Below are 19,950 nucleotides of genomic sequence, written 5' to 3'. Positions count from 1 at the left end.
TCCCCTATGTTTAAACGATTTTAATTATGGTAAATAGCATCCTTCCATAGTTCAAAGTGATTCGAAAGAAATTTGACTGTGCACACACCATTTGAAGTTTGTATGGAGATTACTATGGAGAACGCCAAACTTTTGTATTCAGCCCTCTATCTCTTCGTCATAATATTTTGTGGAAAAGTGAACAAACTCTTCTCATGTGAAATCCTCCCAGCTACAACTTTGCCGAAGACCACTTTTCGATTGGACGTCAGGATAAATTGTTATTCATCATCATAAAGTTGGTTTGCATGTTCGGCAGGCAACAGTGGTGCTCCTGGCGGGAAGAATAGATTAAAGTAATCCAGGCTACTATGTTCTACAGCAAAAAAGCAGTGTTGCTCTGAAAGTAATTGAATGATCATCTCAGCATGATATAGACTTTGTTATCAATAATAACAAATTATCCTTACGTCCCATCAAAATGTGGTCTTCGGCAAAGTTGTAGCTGGTAAGTTTTCACATGAGAAGAGTGTGTTCACTTTTCCATAGATTATTATGACGAGCAGTTGGAGGACTGAACCCAAAAGGTTTGCCTTTTCCATCCACAATCAAATTTCGTCCGAAACACTTCAAATTTTGAGAGGATCATTTTCATCATAATTGACATCGTTTAAGCATAGGGGAGCAAAAACTTCAAAATTTGCATCAGTCTAATGTTTACATATTTTAGCGTAAATATAAGGATTTGATTTTAGACCTTTTATAAACCTACCAAAGCTAAAATCGGATTTTTAGTTTCTATTCAAATTACATATACCTAAGTTTATGATTTCCATTTAAATAAGTGATGATCTGATCATCACTTATTTCACTTATTTTAGGCAGCGAAAAATTCGCTCAAAATTCAAAATCTGCTCTGATAAGTGCAAAAATAAAATGTGTGAAAACCAGATTTTCATCTGCACTAGTTTTGAAATGGCAGTATGGTGAAGTCGTGTCCATTATTTTTGGGACACCCTGTATACTAAACTTCAGGCTTTTCACATTTATTTGCGAACGAACTAGTCTTTGGTTTTAACGCTTAGCAGTTTCAATGAGGATTGGAAACGAGGTTTTAACAATTCCAGATGTTTCATGCCCTGTAGTGTCTTCAAGGGTTTTGATATGCTATTTACTCTTAATATTATGATTTTAACGATTATGATTTATATAACGTAAATATGTCATGTGAAAGTACAGTCGACTCTCCACAACTCGATGTTCTATAACTCGATATGTTATATAACTCGATGGATTTTGCGGTCCCTTGGGAGGAAAATTTCCCTCCATAACTCGATATCCATCTAAAAACCCTTTTTTATACAGGAAGACATGGACCATTTCTGGTTTGGCAGTGCATAAAGAACTTGCAAATTGTTATAAAACTTTAAAAACATAAAAATAAAAAACATATTTTTTAGTGAAAATAAGGGATTTTTCAAACATTTTGAAAAAAGTGTCCAAAGATATATTTTCAAAATGCTATCAACAAAATGATATTGTTTGCTTGCAGAAGTGATCACAAAAGTATTGAAAATATATAAATTTGAACCTTTGATTTTAAAATTTTTGGTATCGGTATGTTCTATAACTCGATAATTCTATAAGTCGATGGTCCCTTGAATATCGAGTTATGGAGAGTCGACTGTATACTACTCTTCAATATACGACTAGCATCATTTGAAGGTCAGAAAAAATGCTAGAATTTGTGCAATTTGGAATTAGCCATATCTTGCTGAAACATAAGAAGTATTTGTAAAATTACAAACCCAAATTCTCAAATGTCCAAATTCGAATTGCACAAACTTTCATATTACGTTATGCAAAACTATCTCAATCCCAAAGCGATTGAAACATTGCACAGTGATTCCTCTCCATACAAATGGTGTAAAAATTCGAGTCGAGTCTAGTGCACGACACTGAAGACGGCCTTACAGTTGAGGTCGAAATACGCGTACACGGGTAAAAATCAGTATCCAAAAACATATGGAACTTTATAGAGAAATGTGGAACAAAAAATATAGAACTAATAATTCATTTTACTATAAGTTAATACAAAATTATTCGAGTGACTGTACTTTTATTCTATCAATAATTTTCCGAAGCTGTACACTTCATGATAACCTTGACTTCTTCAATGCTGTTAAATTATTCTACCATTTTTACAGTTATGTGCCCCATACTATTGTATGTATTCGGTCACAATAATAGCCGTCACAATGAAGAAACATTTAATGTTCCTTAAGTTGCATTAGCACCATTTAACATTTTGAATTTTTTGTGAATTATACCACTGAGTACTGATAAAATAATAGTAAAATCGTAATAACACACAAAGTTTTCAACAACAAGTATGTGAAAGCAACTAGTGATTCACTAACTTAATGTTTCATAGTAATAAATATAAGGTGGTCTACATCTAAATCGTATCATTATTTCTAAATATTTTGTTTCACATTTCTCTAAAAACTGGTGTATAGAAAAGTTGTAGATCTAGTTAAATTCTACAACTTGCGTAAATGCGCTAATAATATTCAAGTTTCAAGATTCCTGATTTTTGCAAGTTGCTTGGATTTTACAACATTGCTGGACCATCGATTTGGTGTTTTAGTACCCAGCTTTTGCGTGTTGATGCCGAATATGTGACCTCCGTTGAGGATTTATTACCAACTGGTGAGATCGTTTCATGCTTGTGATAACACAAATTTGTAGTGTGACAACATTTATTTGTTAAACAAACTATGGATGGTACATCACTGTTAGTGTCGGCATACGCCTGTATTCCTGTTTCATAAAAAAAAATTTGCTACGTGTACATATTCTTTTATTTATTTTCCGCAATTACCAAAAAAAATCCTTTGAATAGTTAGACATTGTCGACGCACTGATAGATATTTTATTTTACTTTGAGGCTACATGAATCGCATCACTTACCTAGGTGATTCCTGATCATGTAGCTTTTGATTCCTCCCACTCCTTCCTATGAAAACCATGGAGATGCAGAGGTCTTTAGTAGCAATGGATGCCACATTTACATTCCTTCCCTTCCTCGATGAGCGTAAGGACGTGGCCAGCGCTGTTATCGACATTACTGAGTTTAGAGTCCTTCAAATTGTACATTGAAGATGGTATGCTAATCTCAAGCTACATCTGTTGGTTTCCTGTACAATTTTGATTATTCCGGTCAATCACGGAATAGCAACTACGAATTGTACTGATACCGTACAATGCTTAATGCTTATGCTTCTACGAACCGGTTCCGAAATCAATTGACGATACAAGCAAAAATATCGTTAACCTAAAAATGAATCAATATTTTTTTAATATCCCTCAATATCGGTTTAATTATTTCATGAACTTATTTTTTTTTTTTTATTTCATTAGCAAAAAACAATAATATTCTCTCAGACAGCTCAGAAATTCCTTGATAAAATGTTGCCAAAAAAATTGGAGGAAAATGTTTTAGAAAATACTTCAGAAAAGTCTTCTGGAAGCTCAATTCACAAAAACTGTGTTCTTACACGCGTAATCTACAATTTCTCCAAAATAGCTACAGAGTTTCCAGGCATCCCATTAAGATTTTTCTCACAGATTTCAATAAATATGTTAAAATTCTTACTAATACCACAAGAATATTTTCTGGAATTGCTTCATGAACTATATAGAGATTTTTGCAGGAATTCCTCCATAGGTTTCTGCTGAAATATTTCCAGAGCTTTTATTAGTAAATGTTTAGGGACACCTTTAAAAATTTCTTCAAGAATTTCACTAAGAATTCCTGCAGAAATACTTCGAGGGAATGCTTCTTCGGCTTTCTCAGAATTTTCTTAGAAATCAGAAATTTCTCATCCCACAAGTGATAATCCAGAATGAAAATGTTTCCAGAAATTCTCAAACTTATTCCCCTTAAGTTTCTGGAAGAAACCTTTAGATATATTCTGAAGGATTCCTTGCAGAAATGTGTTTATTGGGGACACCCTTGAAGAGATTCAATGAGGAGTTTTTGACTGCATCCGGGCATATATTTGTGTAGCACTTTCTAGAGGTGACCTTTCCAAAAATTTCCATAGACTTTTACCCGGATGTTTCCTCTGATTTCTTGAAGTATTCTTGCAAAGATTATTGAAATTAATTTCTATTAAATTAAATTCACATTAGGAATTTCTCTGGCAAGCTTTAGGTAGTTTTACAACCTCCAGAATATACTTCGATGGATTTGCGAACACACAAAAATCATGTGCAATTCAGTCTTACTTCACTTTTGATGGCACTACGTCCTTCAAGACATGACCTGCTCCACAATGTTACGCCAACTAACTCAGTCTATAACTGCTAGCCTCCAGTTTCTCGATCGCCCCACACTTCCATGATCCTGCTCCACTTGGTCAAACCACCTAACTCGTTGAGCTCCTCTTCGTCTTGTACCGGCTGGATTCGAAGTGAACATCATTTTTGCGGAATTGTTGTCCGGCATCCTCACAACGTGTCCCGCCCATCGTACCCTTCCAGCTTTGGCGACTTTCTGGATACTGGGTTCACCGTAGAGTTGCGCAAGCTTGTGGTTCATTCTTCTCCTCCATACGCCGTTTTCACATACTACGCCGTAGATCGTCCTCAGCACACGTCGTTCAAAAACTTTTAGCACTTGCAGGTCCTCTTCGAGCATTATCCACATCTCATGCCCGTAGAGGACTACCGGTCTTATCAGTGTCGTGTACATGGTACACTTAGTACGGTGGTGAAATTTACCAGACCGCAAGGTCATGTGGAGTCCGTAGTAAGCACGACTTCCGGCAATGATACGTCTTCGAATTTCTCTGCCGCAGTTGCTGTCCGACGTTACCGATGATCCGAGGTAGACAAATTCGTCCACCACTTCGAACTCATCTCCGTCGATCATCACGCGTCTGCCAATGCGAGCTCTATCGCGCTCGGTTCCTCCAGCCAGCAGATATTTCGTCTTCGACGTATTTACCTTCAATCCAACCCGGTCTGCTTCACGGTTCAGCCTGGTATACTGTTCAGAAACCACATGGAACGTTCTTTCGACAATATCTGACAATATTGAAGATCGTGCACCGCAAGTTGGAGCCCGCCCGTTTCATAACACCTCCTAGCGCAATACTGAACAGGAGGCAGGAAAAACCATCGCCTTGTCGAAGTCCTTTGCGTGTTTCAAACGAGTCCGATAACGCACCCGATATCTTCACACAGCACTGTACACTATCCATCGTTGCCTTGATCAGTCTAGTCAGTTTCCCGGGAAAACCATTCTCGTCCATAATCTTCCATAGCTCTCCGTGGTCGATGGTATCATAGGCCGCTTTGAAATCGATGGTGGTGCGTAGGGACTTGGTATTCGCGACACTTTTGGAAGATCTGCCGCAACATAAAGATTTGGTCTGTTGATGATCGCCCGTCCACAAAAGGGGCTTGATAACTTCCCACAAATCTGCTTGCCAGTGGCGATAGATGGCGGAAGATGATCTAGGAAAGCACTTTATAAGCTGAGTTAAAAATGGTGATCGCTCGATAATTTTCACATTCTAACTTGTCACTTTTTTGTTTATTGGGTATGTTACTCCTTCCTTCCACTCCTCCTGTTCTGTATCCCAGATCAACTCAGTCATAGAATTCAAAATCAAGAAGTTTGATGCATCGCATGATAGTATTTACATTTCTCCGAAAATTATCCTTGCTGGAAGTGATTCCTAGGAAACCCAGATTGATGTGTCGTATGACTCATATTTAAGGTGAAGATGCATCGAAGCCAAAGTTCAAATTTTCAAGAGCACGGTTCTGGAGTATCAAACATCCGTTTGAGCTGAAAACCTAATCGATTGGTCATTTCTAGCTAGTGACCAATCGATTAAGTTTTCAGCTTAAACGGAAGTTTGGTTCTCCAGATCAGTGTTCTTGAAAATTTGAAGTTTGGCTTCGATTCATCTTCACCTTAACCCTGAAAGCCCCGGGACAGACCTTTCACTCACAAACTCAATGCAAGACATAAACTTTCAATATTGTCAATTTTACCATATAGTCTGGCCACGCTATGTCTGAACAAGACGATTATAAAAATCGAATGTACATCGGATTTTTTCTCGCTAGATTTTAGTATTTGGGTTATACTTTCATAATCGGAAAGTTTTAGAATATTCTATCGGTAAAATTTTGATTTTTTTCAATTTTTAGCCATTTTTCATACTAAATCCCATGAAAATCAAGTTTTCGACGCATTTCCGCCCATACAAAATGCATGGAAAAAATTTCACCGATAGAATATTTTAAAACCTTCCGATTATGAAAATATAGTCCAAATACTGATCTCTAGCGAAAAAAAATCCGATGTACATTCGATTTTTATAATCGTCTGGTTCAAACATAGCGTGCTGGCCTGTAGGTGAACCAGGAGAAAAGCATGGATGAAGCGCAATACTAGGCATGTGACTGCTCAAACTTCATGAAATGACCTCAGCGTTGTTTTAAGAATATGCTTCTTGCATGAATTGATACTTCGGCCAGATGACCAGACAACGAGCGCATTCCGAGGACACTTCCGGTGAACCAGTAGACAAGCATATATAATAGGTAAGACCAGGCATGCGACTGCTCAAACTGCATAGAATAGCATCTGCGTAGCTGCTGGAATATTCTTCTTGTCTGTATTGTCTTTTTATCAAATTGGCCAGGCTAAGACCGGATTCTGAGGCCACTTTTGGTGATTCAGGAGACAAAACTAAATAATAGGTAAAACTAGGCATGCGACTGTTTAAACTTCATGAAATATCCTCTACATTGTTGTAAGTACATAATTGTTGCCAGATGACCTGATAATGACTGGTTTCTGGGTCACTTCCGGTGACCCACGGTTGGTTGGTTGGTTTGACTTTATTAACGAGATTTTTAGCCCTGGGCTAGTTCATCTCGGGACCAACGGCTTTACTTCCCTTCCGAAGGAAGTCGTCACTATAACTTTTAACGTCATAAGTGACTATGTCGGGGGATGGGATTCGATCCCAGGTCCTCGGCGTGAGAGGCGAGTGTTCTAACCACTACACCAGGTCCGTCCCCCCGGTGACCCACGGGACCAACATAAATAAAAGGCAAAAAAAAAAAAAAAAAAAAAAAAAAAAAAAAAAAAAAAAAAAAAAAAAAAAAAAAGGCAAAAAATTAACACGCGACTACTCAAACTGCATGAAATAACCTTTGTGTTTCTGTAAGTTACTGCTTCTTGCCTATATTGACACTTCGGCAAGATAACCAGACCATGAACGGATTCTGAGGTCACGTTCGATGATTCAGAAGACAAACATGAATAAAGTATGAAAAGAGGTACCTACGCTGCTACTCAAATTGCATGTAGCCATCTCAGCTCTACTTTGCTGTTTACTTTTCAACTCAAGTGTCAAAAACACGAGTTGTGAGAAATTTTCACTCCATTTTTCTGATAACAGTGATGCGTTGTTTATCCTATTTGTTTCCTTAGGGTGACCATCTACTAGTAATCCAAAATCAGGACATTGTTCAATTTTCACAATTTTTTATAAGTTCCATTTTGTCTCAAATTCTGAACATAACTGCGATTTCAATGTTTTTTTTTTTCAATTTTTTATTGTTGAGGACTTGTAATGTAGGGAAATTGATCATCTTGTGGAAAGAATTCAATGATTTTTTTTTAAAACTCACTTTTTAAAGATGAGTGTTCAAAATGTTGGGATTTTAAGACCAAACGTTTTTATTTTTATTTTCAAGACTGTATTCTGTTGATAATAACCCGTGAAAGAGACATTTTCCATTCATTAATGTAATTCCAGCTTATAAAATTATTTGTCGTACTTTTCAAAACTTCTAATAAGCGGGTATTAGTATAAATTCTTAAGGTGATTATAGAACGAAGCCACACCTCAAATTTTCAAGAGCACAAGACTTGAGAACCAAACAGCGCTCCGCGTTAAAAAATTATCCCATTGATCACCACCAGAAAGCAAGAAATTTGATTGTCTTTCAACTCGAACTGTTGTCAGATTCTCCAGTCTTGTACACTTGAAAGTTCAATGTTTGGCTTCGTTTTATAATAACCTTAAATATAACTAGCCTTTTTCTATGACAACAATCTGTCCCTTTTTCGAAGACACTTGGGTGTTTCAATTATGCATGATTGTATCTTACGATTCGCCAAAAAACTGATCAAATGTTTACAATGGTTTGGCTGGATCTTTGACAATACATTTATCAAGGTTATTGTTTGAAGTCTGCCAAAAAACCACAGTTAAAATCTTCCTTGCCACACTGTCGTTAAAAATTTTATCAAGGATACCGCCAAAAATCACCAAAAGAAATTCTTCAAATTCTTCAAGAATTTGCCAAAATATTATTTTTTATGTCCTAAGAAATTCTGGCCAGCAATTAACTGATAATTTTCAAAGAAATCTGCTTAGTGTCTGATCAAGATCTTGCTAGAAAATTACTAAAAACATCAGAAAACAACCAATTACATTTCATAAGATCTAAAAACATATTAGAAAATCTACTCGTAGTGGTTATGTTTTTGTTGAGTGTTTGTCGATTCTTGTTCATTGACTTATTGAAGATGCGATGAAATGCCGCCAGGATTTCAAGAATCATGATTTTATAAACAATCAACTAACAAGGGAAGGTCACGATGGTGTTACACGGGGTTTTCAATCGGACTATTTTTGTTAGGTTCTACATGTCGAAATATGAAAAACCCCAAAGCCTTTCGGGTGATGGACCAGTGGTGTAGCCAGGAAGGGATCTGAAAGGGTCGATTTTGTACGAATATAATTTTATTGAGACAATTGAAAGTTTGTCAAAAACATTTTTCTTAGTATTTATTACGATAGTAATGAACAGAATTGACATTAATGTATGTTGGAAATGCATTTTTATGCCATTGGCGTAACTAACATGGAATATGGACACCAAAACGAATTTGGTTTTATTAGAATAGTATACCAACAAGAAATCCATCCCGATTGCGCCTATGGCATGGAAAAAATACATTTTACACATACATTAATGTCAATTCTGGTCTCTACCATCACAATAAATACGAAAAAAATATTTTTATCAAATTTCCAATCAGCTTAATATAATAATATACGTACAAAATTTCCCCTTTTAGAGCCCTTCCTGGCTACACCACTGGTCCATCACCCGAAAGGCTTTGGGGTTTTTCATATTTCGACATGTAGAACCTAACAAAAATAGTCCGGTTGAAAACCCCGTGTAACACCATCGTGACCTTCCCTTGTAAGAATTTTGTTAGAAATTTCACAAAGAAGCATGCTTTATGTTTTCATTAGAATCTCGTAAGAATTCGCCAAGGATCTCGCCAGAAAACCATGAAGGGTTCTTCTAATAATCAGTCATAAGTTTTTGGGAGAAATCAGCTGGTAAAATTTAGTAGTTTCGGCTGTGGTTTCTATTAATTCAAGTATCTTGAATATTCAATAAACATATCAATAATACGAGCTTTCTCATTCGATTCCAAAACGATGGTATTCAAATGAGGGCAATTTTCGTGATGCATCAAAATATTTAACGAATTTTTTATCGAACATTTTTATTTTCCCATGATTTGTTCGAACAAATCATAATAATAGAAGTTTCAGGGTTCTCTTTCATTCTGATAGCGATATAATTAAAGCTTTTTTTTATTTTAATTATCCTTAACGTTTCGTGGTTTGGCAAGTAAAAAAAGCAGGACAAAACTTGAAATATGAAAATAAATCAAGACACCTTAATAGAATCTCAAAATCAGGACATGTCCTGCTAAATCAGGACGGATGGTAACCCTACCTGATTCAGCAGAACGGATCTTGAAATCCAGACATCTGGCTAAAGCGTTAATACATACAAAGAAACATGTTCTTACAGCAACGATGGGGTAGTCGGATGTCCAGCTTTACCTTATTTGTGTTTGTCTCGCCGTAAGTGATTACAGAATCCGCTCATTGTCTGGTAATCTAACCGAAGTGTCCATATAGGCAAGAAGCATGTTCTTCCAGCAACGTTGAGGCTATTTCATGAAATTTGAGCAGCCGCATGCTCAGTTTTGCACTTCATACATATTTGTCTTCTGGCTCAGCGGAAGTGACCATATAACCCAGCCTTGACCATATAGTAAAATTTACAATATTGAGAGTTGATGTTTTGCATTGGGTTTCTGATATGACTTCAAGATTCTCAAACTATAGCTATGGATCCGATTCTTTGAAATACACAGAAATAACAATTTTGTAGAAATTTGGACTCTTACAACCATTCGTTTGAAAAATATGAGTTTCAGTAGTTTTTGAAGTTAAGAAAATCAAGTGCTGGAAGAATTTAAAAACTGCTTTGAAAAAAATGAAGACATGCATTGTTAAAGCTATTCTTCAAACTTTTTCAGGACTTACGCCAACTACGTAGGTTTAAATCCTGTTGGTAGTAGGAGAGTGAAGAATATTAATCAAACCACTTCAATATTTATATTTTTATGATCTGTGTTAGTTTACCTAACATTAGCATATTTAAAACTATACTGCATCGAAATTTTGGTTATGATTTCACTGGAATTTGGAGCTTCAATAGCAAAAAACAGCATTTCGATATGAATGTCCATGCAAATCTCAATCGAGATGCTCACATTTCAGGTAGACCGGCTTTGATTAATTTCTACCAGTAGTTGAGGATTCCCAAAAATAATCGAAACAAAAACCTTGCTCTGAAAAAATGATCATTTATACCCACCCTAACTGACTTTGTCAAACATTAATACTTTTTAATTTTAATTCACTTGTTTTACGGCTAACCTCGGCTAGTTGTTAAGAAAAGGTACAATTCAAAACAAAATAAATTGAAAAAAGAAAATATTAAGCCAATCAATTCATCATTTTCATTTGAGAAGAGCTTGCCTTCTTCTCAACGAGTAGAGTTGGATCAAATTATGTACTTCAACGGGTATGTATGTCCCATTAACAAAAAAATCAACAATACCGCACGGCAATCCATACCGACTAATGATGTCATCGCTGAAGCCGACTGACCACACTCACGCTAACCTTCCCGGGCGATCTGGTTGGTTAAATGGTCATTTCAAAGCTTTAATTTTACGATGCTCGCTCACCCAATCAACCAATGCGATACCGCGGAGTTGAGCGCAGAGAGCAATTATATCTTGAACTCCGCGGGGAAATAAAAACTCGTAAAGCCTCATTGCGTTAGTAAGGTACCCGATCGCATACCTCACGGAGCGGATCCAACCGAAAATTTTGAATCTGATGGTTTTTTGGTTCGTACCAAATGCCTACCGTAATTTCTGGTGAAATTGATATTTTTTACGGTTTCTATCTTCTTTTCCTTTAATGTTATCAATACCCAAGCAAATATTAAGCAGAAACACAAGTATGAAGGCGAACCTAATTGAATGTGACTATCAATTTTTTTTATCAAAAGTGTTTTAATGCTAAAATTTATCGCAAAAAAATCACTAGATCTCAGTTGGGGTAAAATTGATCAGTTTTAGATACCTTAATCGTAAGTTTCAAAAACAACTCTACATACAAAATTTGGGGTCTCTAAATTACAATTGTCTTCTTCTTGGCATAACGTCCTCATTGGGACAGAGCCTGCTTCTCAACTGAGTGTCCAATAAGCACTTGCATAGTTATTAGCTGAGAGCTTTATTTGTCAAAGTTGCCATTTTCACATTTGTATATCGTGTGGCAGGCACGATGATACTTTATGCGCATGGAAGTCACGGAAATTTATATTACGATAAGATCCTGGACCGACTGGGAATCTAACTCAGACAGCTTCAGCATGGCTTTGCTTTGTAGCCGCAGACTCTAACCACTCGGCTATGGAAGACCCCACTTTTTCCAATGTGCATGCTGAATTCTTACCAATTTGTTTTTTTTTATTAGTGAGTAATTAAATTCGATTGTACGACATCTCCCAGAATGACGTTCCCCAGAACGACATTCCCCAGAACGCCATTCCCCAGAATTGGACATTCCCCAGAAATCCATTCCCCAGAATGGGACATTCCCCAGAAAACCATTCCCCAGAATGGGACATTCCCCAGAAAAAAAAATAACAAGAGATCTTTGAGGTGTTCAAATCCAGGAAAATGGTAAATAGTAAATAGTGAATGTATCTAACTGGAAAATTCGAGGAAAACCATAATTTTCATAGGTAAAACATTTTTGTTTTGTTTTTTTTTTTTTAACGGTAGGACTTTCGGATTGTTGCAGTCTTTCATTTATTGAATGGAGAATCTTTAAATCAAAAATTCTTTAAAATTAACCACCTATGGTCGGAAATGTAATTCGAACCATTTGGACGATTTTTATATTTCTGACAATTTTCTCTTCGTAAAAGTTAAAATTTAACGTGACATAATATGTGTACCATCCCTAATTATTTAGACAATAAACCTAGGAAAAACAGCATATGTTCAAAAGAAGGGAGAATATGCCATGAAAGCCGAAAAACAAATTCCATTAATTTACTTTGTGACATATTACACTATACTATACCAATCTCCTTTTGAAAGTACAATTAGAAAGAACAGCTAATTTTAAAAGAAGGAAGAATAGCTATGAAAACAAAAAACAATAGCTTGGATCAAGTTTGATCATAAAACACAGTATGGCATATGTAGGAACAGCTTATGTTAAACGGTTGAGCTACTTTTCCTCGAATGTCGGTTTCCCAAATGTCGTTTCCCCGAACGCCAGTTCCCAGAATGCCAGTGCCCCGAACAACCCGTTTCCCCGAATAGCCTAGTTTCCGAAAAGTTTTTAGCTCTTATAATTATCATAACTTTTGTGTTTCCAGGTGGTAACGAACCGGTCATCTAATATGCACCCTTCTTCACTTGATTGGCGGTTCTTTCGAGTTTCACCATCATTGGCATTTTTGGCAAGATATACCCAAATAACATTAGTAGCTGAATAATAGTTTATCAAACTGAAGTAAGCTGTAGAGTGATTTGTTCAGCTCTTATTCAGCAAAAATGTTTGTTGGGTATTAAGTCGAGGATGACGTTCAAATCTATATTATCTTCTTCTTTTAATTGCTTATCATTCATTCTAGTTCAGCACCCAGTCCTAAAAGACTATTCTTGCACCTGTTTGAACTGTTTCACTATTCGGGGAAACGGGACATTCGAAGAGGTGGCATTCAGGGAAACGACAGTAGCACAATTATGAAACTAATTAAGACACAATTAAGAAAATTTTTAAACAGCATTTTGCTCCTAAGATTATGGTTGGGTCTGCCGATGAACCACTTAGCCACAAAACCACCTCTTTCCCCCTTCGTGATTTTTTGACCGTACAAACTTTTTGAAATTTGTATGGCACAACCTCCCCCCCCCCTTCCCTACCATAGAAGACCAAGTGATTTATGGACGGCAGCTTAGATGGTTTGCCTGAGAAAAAGGAAGCAAACACTCGCCGTTCAAAAGATTTTTTAACTCAATTCCGATTTTATTCGCTTGAGATCCATAATAATTTGACATGAATTTGACCAGGGTGTCGACTACCTGGAAAAACCTGGAAAGTCAGGGAATGTCAGGGAATTTATTTTTGACCTGGAAAGTCAGGGAAAATCAGGGAATTTCACTTGAGGTCAGGGAAAAAATATCAATACTACAACATCAAACGAGTTTATTGTCTGCAAAGTAATAGGGTCCTAAAGCCCTGTCCAAATTTTAGTGCCTAACACTTAAGTTTAGGCCAAAAACACATGTTTACTCAATTTTTTAATGTTTTTCGTTTGTTTAAGTCCAAAAAATATTTTTATGTATTTTTTTTTAGATTTTGTCACACCCCTTGGCTTAAACTCAAATTTTGGGTGTATTTTGTTTTCCGTGTCCCTTCCGAAATGTCAGCTAGGAACAACCCCAGTTTTAAAACTAAAAGCCCTGTGGTGTTTTTGTCGACTTAGCGAACGTCAAACATGATCAAAAGTGTCAAGGTTCATTTATGGACACAATTTTTAAATTAAAGTTTAAACATGATATACTCGTTATTTGAGCGGGGAAAATTGCTAAAATGGTTGCAGTAACATGCTCTCTCATGTTATTGAATAAAAACATGATTTCATTAAACATTTTTGGACCCAATTGATCATGCTAAATCAATACACCTTCAACATGGCTTTGCTATGCAGTCGTGGACTCTAACTACTCGACTGAGGACCCAGGACCCAGAAATTCTGAGGATGGTTTTCAAAGTTCCTCGATTATTTTTAGTAATCCAGAAAATCATTGAAACGCAGAAATTTCAGGAATATCATTTGAAATAATCTAGATAATCTATTGACCAGTGCTCGGAATGGTAACAGTAGTAGGCTTGAATTTCGCGAAAATCACGTGGCTTTCCCAGTACAGTAGTTCAAAAACGTGAATCTCATCAAGTAGCCTATGTTGGGTGCATGAATTTTCTAAAACGTTAGTGTCATTAGAGGCTCTTAAGGCTCAAGAATCCATCATCCAATCATCAGCAATCATCAAAAAACATAAAAACCAGTTTTTTCGTCCAAATTTAAATAATCCCCCATGAAAATCTATCATCGAATTACAAATAGCAAGTGCACTGCAATGATAGGTTTTCATGAACATTGCTTCGATTTGGAGCAAAAAAACTGGTTTTGAAAATTTGTAAAACGATGAAGGTTATTTTCCTCTTAAGGTGAAGATGAATCGAAGCCAAAGTTAAAATTTTCAAGAACACGGATCTGGAGGTCCAAACATCCGTTTGAGCTGAAAACCTAATCGATTTGTCACCACCAGCTGGTGACCAATCGATTAATTTTTTAGTTTAAACGGATACTTGGTTCTCCAGATCCGTGCTCTTGAAAATTTTAACTTTGGCTTCGATTCGTCTTCACCTTAATGCGGGAAATGCAGCGGAAAATAGAACATTTTTCCACAGTAATTTTGGGTTGCCCTTAGCAACGGGTGTTTTGCAATTTTCAAGGCTTTTCACGGAGAACAAAATATAGTGTTCGTAATCATTTTTCCGGTCAATTTAACTTTATTTTATGGTTAATTTGGAGATAACTAAAAATATAGTTGAATTGACAGTATATTGTTAAGCATAACTATATTTTTGATTGAATTTACAAACGTCAAACGTCAAAATTTAACTATATTTTAGTTGACTCAAAGTGAATTTTATTGAGTTTACAATATTTTGCAATGTTTACTCAGCATTTTGTTCTGCTTTATCAACATATCTGAAAAGATTCAGTGCTGCTTTATCGATCTAAAAATAACATTACCAACGGCTGAAAGTCTCGATAATAAAAAAAATAATAAAAAAAATAACATTGCAAAAATGAAAACAAAGAGAGAGTCGACAAACTTGATATGTGGTCTCCTGCGTGAGAGGTGGTCATCTTAGCACCTACACTATTCCTTGCAAGTTAGAAGTAAGTAGATTTGTGAGCATGACTTGAAGTCTAGGGAGGTGAATGTTTCCGAATAGTGATAATTATCAAAATTATAATTGTTATAAGTACAAGTAAATAGCTCAACCAAAGAAGTGTGTGTATTTGATTTGACGTTAATTTAGTGTTGGCATAAGTTAATTTTATTTCGAAACAACTATTTGTGCGTAAGTAAAAATAATTGACAGGATTTTAATCTTAACATACAGAAATTCTTCTGCGTGTTTGCCTGCGATGGACGTGAGTTTCACTGGCTTCACTGACTGTGATTGGCTTTGTTTGGCTACTGTTGAGTGAATTTCAGATTTTTGCCCAGCCCTGCTATTGACAATTTGTGATATTACTTAGAGATACTCGTAGATGAAATCTTAGAAGAGTTCCTCGGAGCATTGCTGAAGGTACGACAAGTACAAGAGAAACATTAGAAACCTTCTAATCAGCGCATTGTTCAAGCCCTGAATGCATTCTGTTAAGAATATTTAGATATTTTTTTCGGGGAGAAAAACTAGGGGTAATTCATATCGAAATCCTAAAATACTAACTGTAACGAAAACACTGTGAAGAATTATCATAGCTATTCTAAGAAAAAAAAAATGAAAACAATTTGGAAAAAAATTATGCTATCCTGAAAAATATTTTTATAAGCATTCCTGAAATAGTTCTAGGAAATCCAAATGCTATTTTTAGACATATTTAAGACTGAAAGAAATTCTCTAAAAATTTTTAGAGAATCTTGGAGATGAGGAGCTTCTGGAGGAAATCTTTCAAGAGTTCATTGAGAAGTATTGAAGGAATATCTGGAAAATTATCTTAAGAATTTCAAGAAGAATTTTTGAGCAATCTATGTGGAATTCCTTGAAGCAATTCTCCAAGAAAGTTCTGTGGCATTGGCTAGAATTTAACCTGGAAAAAGAAATAGCCAAATTTGAGGATAGCTTTCTTCCAACAAAAAAAGTATGGTGGATGATCGTAATAGTGTTGCCTCTTGTATAAAAAAGTTATAATCAGGAAGGAGTCCAAAATTTTCGTTCATGCCTAAAATTTTAAATTAGGTCTAAGGTAGTTCACTAGCCGAGAACATCTTTGTTCATACGGATCTTCAAGTTTGAAATGTAAATAGATTCTCAGTTGTTCAGTTTTATCATATCAACTTGAATAACGTTCAAGAATGTCATCTGGCAGGTATATATATCTCAATAAAGTAAAAGCTTTTGATCAGTTTATTCATACGACCTATAACATAACGAATATGTATCTTCTAGTAAAAATCTTACTTATTTCGGTTCAAATTACCCAACTGGAACTTTTCTGGAAAATGACTGGAAGGTCAGGGAAAGTCAGGGAATTTTATTTTCAAAATTGAGTCGACACCCTGTTGACAAAATAATATTTTGGGTGAATTGACGTCTGTGTCCGGAATTCGAAGCTTCTGGGAATTCGAATCAATTCAGTAGGTACATTTCTTAACGACAAAAAAACTAAACTACCATTTTTTTTCCACTCTTTACAAACGTATAAAACCCATTCTGGGGAATGTCCTATTCTGGGGAATGTCCCATTCTGGGGAATGGATTTCTGGGAAATGTCCCATTCTGGGGAATGGGTTTCTGGGGAACGTCATTCTGGGGAATGTCGTTCTGGGGTTTGACTTTCTGGGAAATGTCCTACAACCATTAAATTCTAGGAAAACCACGTAAAACGCCTAAATGTAGACAATTTTTAAAGAATTTTCTTCATTTCTAACAGAAATTAGATTATTCCAACAAAGTGAACGTATTTTAATCATGAACTCACTTTTGGTGATATACACTCAGTGACATAAGTTAGTTACCTAAATGCTGTTTTCCATACAAAATGCTGAAGTTTGGGGTGCTGTATCTCAGCTTCTGGAATGGGCTGAAATTTGGATGACGAACTACAAATAACTTGAAGTTTTGCCTGTAAAGGAATTATTACATTGCAGTCATGTTCCATAGAATTCCAGAGGATTGTTAAAAGACAAAAGTAAGTAACCGAAAGACTTTTTTATTTAATTCGAAAACGGTAAGTTTTGGGTTGTTGGTCTGTTCCACAAAGTTGTTCAATTTTAGAAGTCACACAAATTTGCAGTACACACCAACTTCCCATGACTTACCGTTTTCGAATTAAATTAAAAAGTCACTCGGTTACTTACTTTTGTCTTTGAACAACCCTCTGAAACTCTATGTAAAATGACTGCAATGTAATAATTCCTTTACAGGCGAAACTACATGTTATTTGTAGTTCGTTATCCAAATATCAGCCAATTCGGACTACCAGAAGCTGAGATACAGCACCCCAAATATGTGCATTTTGTATGGAAAAACAGCATTTGGTTACTAACTTATGTCACTGACTGTATATTGGTAATGATGCTCGAAATGAAATCGTGTACCACGGTGATCAATTTCATCCACATTTACGGTACTTCTTTGAATAACCATTACCCACCCTGTAAACCTTGTAAGCCACGCACTGTTATAACGTTTATTGTTTGATCAACAGATGCGTCATAGTCATTGGCTTTGATCTCTGATGGTGCGGTTCAGGCCCACGTATACGTATACGCACGCATGCAATCTGTTTCCGATGTCGAAGGTAATAAAACTCATTGCCATACACCACCATGATGCCGTAATAAATGACACCAGGTCAGGTCCTATTTTTAGTGACACAGATTCAAATTCACTGAGACACCGCACCGAGAGCGCTGCGATGTTGTGTTCACGAAGAACAATCCCGATTCCGTTGACGACGATTGGCCGTTAGATCATTCCGTTGATCAAATGGACATTTGATCGTGGTCAATGGTGCAATGGGGTTCTGCTGTGAAGACAAACAAAACTGCTTGCATTGGATTCTAATATGGGACAATTTATGTTTTGAAGTTGAAAGTCAAAACATCAATTTTAATAAAAGTGCCGAAAAAAATCAGTTGTTAATTCAATAAAAAAAAAAAAGTTTCTGAAGCAATTTTGGGAAATGGTTTTATCAGTTCAATGACTAAGTTTTATTTCCTATCAACTGCAGAATTTGGTGGAATATTTGATCAATCAAAAGTTTTATTTATTGTTATTTATAGAACCACTTGCATAAGACATGGAAAAATTATTGGCTCATAACATGTTCCCAGACGTTTCTAGTGTTCCAAGTGATTTTCAATTGATTTTTTGTGTATCTATAGAAATTATCTAAAATAATCTTTTCGAAGCATGAGTCTTAAAGCTGTCTTAAGTAGTAGCTCAACCTCAAATTGAGAGTACAAATGTAGAGAACGAGATAGCGGTTCAATGTCTTTTCAATGTCTTGAAAACCTTTTGTAAACCTCTGAGAACTTTAGAAAGCATCTTTGAGAACTCTTTGGAAATTATTGAAAAACTAAACTCGTTTAGAATCCCCGAGAACTACTCTACAACATCTCGAAAACCACTAGGAGGACCTAAGGCATTTTTGAAACCTAGGAACTTTTTGGGATTCTGCAAACTCTATAAGAGTTGTTGTGAAAACTTTCGAGACCTCTAATCACTTGGAAACCCCTGTATAACCTTTAGGGAACGCATTAGAAACATCTGGAACCTTATTGAGTACCGTTTAATAATTCATCAGAAACCTTATCAGAACCTATTGGGTGTTCTTTGGGAATCTGGGATACATTATCGAACACCACGAACTAAAAATTCACGAATCCAACTAATTCGAAACCACGAACTGATTGACAATACTTCTACTTCCATGTAATATCGAAAGTAATGTTTAGTGGATTTTACAGGCCAAATATATGGCCAAAATTCGATCGCTAGATTCAAAAATCAGCAAACCATATTTTTGATGGCAGTTTTTATTGAAAACGAATACAAACATTATTTTTATCTGTCTATTTCCCCTTACGAGAGAGGGTTTGGAAGCATACCGTCTAAATCTAACATGTAGACATCGAGCCTACTAACTTTGTGATGAGAGCTTTTAAAACGTCAACGATCCAATAGAATTCTTCAAAGGCTAATCTTGAAAATTCGTACTTGTTAAATGATAGAAAATGTTCATATCTGAGGCGCTGGAGACATACACCTAGTTTATCTTAAACTACCATTCCATAGAATCGTGAGTTAGGTTTCGTTTAGGTGTGATAAGCGGCTCAGTATTGCTAAAAACTATGAGCCAGTCTTAATTTAAGCTGTCTTCAACCAAAGAAACAAATATCTTTTTCGAAAAGTTCGTATGAAATGTAATTGATACACATTAAACCCATAAGACGCAATTGCTTAAAAACCATGACTCTAGCGAAACATTATGTAGTGAACAGAAAAAAACAATTTCTCTGAGATCTCCTCCATCGCCTCTGTTGGCGTTAGCGCAGTTTTTCTGTAATCTCCTCCATTCTCTGAGACCAAAAAACATATATTTTCATCAATTTGATGCGATTTTTGAAGGTATAAAGTTTATCATGAA

General features: G+C 35.9%; 1 protein-coding gene across 3 annotated transcripts in view; it reads left to right on the top strand.

Annotated features, from left to right (window-relative positions):
- Window positions 1-19,950, top strand: part of LOC5577237 — a 153,505-nt gene that overhangs the window by 15,061 nt on the left and 118,494 nt on the right. The gene's annotated exons all lie outside the window — the stretch shown is intronic.

Source organism: Aedes aegypti, chromosome 3 (assembly GCF_002204515.2).
Source record: "Aedes aegypti strain LVP_AGWG chromosome 3, AaegL5.0 Primary Assembly, whole genome shotgun sequence".
In the NCBI taxonomy this organism is placed as follows: domain Eukaryota; kingdom Metazoa; phylum Arthropoda; class Insecta; order Diptera; family Culicidae; genus Aedes; species Aedes aegypti.
Note: the sequence above shows the minus strand (reverse complement) of the source record. Positions and strands in the feature narration are given on the sequence as shown.